Source organism: Elephantulus edwardii, unplaced genomic scaffold (genome assembly GCF_000299155.1).
Source record: "Elephantulus edwardii isolate Elephantulus edwardi_28Jun2011 unplaced genomic scaffold, EleEdw1.0 scaffold00159, whole genome shotgun sequence".
Lineage (NCBI taxonomy): Eukaryota > Metazoa > Chordata > Mammalia > Macroscelidea > Macroscelididae > Elephantulus > Elephantulus edwardii.
The window spans coordinates 2,737,519-2,739,399 of NW_006399909.1; positions in this window are offsets into that span (position 1 = coordinate 2,737,519).

Genomic DNA, 1,881 nt, shown 5'->3' on the forward strand with positions numbered 1-1,881 from the left:
GAGAGAGAGAGAGAGAGAGAGAGAGAGAGAGAGAGAGAGAGAGAGAGAGTGTGTGTGTGTGTTTGAAATAAGTTGTGTAATAAGGGATAATTTGGTAACAAAATAATGAATTATTTTCTCTACTAAAAGATATGTTAATTAATACTTCCTTTGTAATTCACTTGTCAAATTGGCTTAACCACAAGAAATCACAGTAGAATATCTCATTGACATTCAGTAGAGTAATAGTGCTGACAGAATGCTACAAGAATGAAGTGGATCCAGGCCAGGAGAGTAAATGAAAAAAACAGTATGATGGCGGTCCTAACATTTTAGTAGCCAAGCAATATGATCAAGTTGTTGAATTGACATCATAAAATCATTTGAAACAAAGATTGGGTTCTGTTTCAGAGATACAATTTTTATAACCTTGCTACTTTGATTAAATAGTGTATCTCTAAAGCTTTAAAAATTGAGGAAGCTATATACATTGCAGATACCCAGCCCACTCATCCATTTACTCATACTCCCATATAAACCCTCAAGGACAAATGAGCAAACATTTCCTGGAATTGAATTTCAGCAGTACCTCATTTATTTGCCCACTTATCTGGATCTTGGTTTACAAATACTACATATTTACACCAGACTGTAGCATGAATTTTCATACAGTACATCATCCTGACAACATAAACTTTGTAGGCAAGAGAAAATATCCTGGTCTGCCATCTGATACAGGAAAATATTTTCAATGTTCTCTGATAGAATCTTCTAGCTCATATATTTTTGTATTTATCCATTTACTAATTCACATACTTGTTTATTAACTGATGATGTGTTTGGAAATTAATAATTCACTCATTTTCACACAGTATACTTTTATATGTGTATGTATATATTTACATATGTATGTATGTACATATATATGTATGTATATACCTTTTCAATATATATGCAGAACAGATTATGCTGGAGACTGTGCTCTATGAGGAGAAATGTGGCTTCAGGATTGGGGAAGACCCATCAACAGTCTTCATTATGCAGATGACACAACCCTGCTTGTTGAAACTCTGGAGGACTTGAAGTGTTTAACTACATCTTTCAATATGGATTGAAGCTCAATATCAACAAAACAAAGATTCTCACCACTGGGCCAATTGGCAACACCTTGATGGATGGTAAAGGGATTGAGATTGTTAACAGCATTAGTTTGCTTGGCTGCACAATCAACCCTCTTGGTACCAGCAGCCAGGAAATTAAAATACGAATTGTATTGGTAAAGTCGGCTGTCAGAGACCACTCCAAAGTACTGAAGAGCAATGATGTCAGTCTGGAGGCTAAGGTGAGCCTGATCTAGGCCATAGTCTTTGTGATTACTTGCTATGTGTCAGAAAGCTGGACAATACCTAGCGATAATAGAAGGAGAATTGAGACCTTTGAGCTGTGGTGCTGAGGAAACATATTGAATATACACACGATGGACTCTAAAGAGAACAGGTTCATTCTAGAGAGAGTGAGACAAGGCTCCTCCTTTGAGGCAAGGATTCTGCAAGTTTATCTGACATACTTTGGACATGTTGCAAGGAGGGACCAGTCCTTGGAGAAGGACGTCATGCTTGGAAGTGTGGAGGGACAGCACAGGAGAGGAAGACACTCAATGAGACGGCTTGATTCACTGACTGGGTAATGGTGGTTGATGTGCCAGAGACAACACAATTGACACAGGATACAGCAGACTTTAGAGCTGTTGTACATAGGGTTGCTATGAGTCACAGGCGACTCAATGGCACATAACAACAACAACAATAACAACATGTATGTATACATTTGTTGTTGTTTTTATGTGCTGTTGAGTTGCCTGTGACCCATAGTGACCCTATATGTATAGCAGCTGAACCTTTC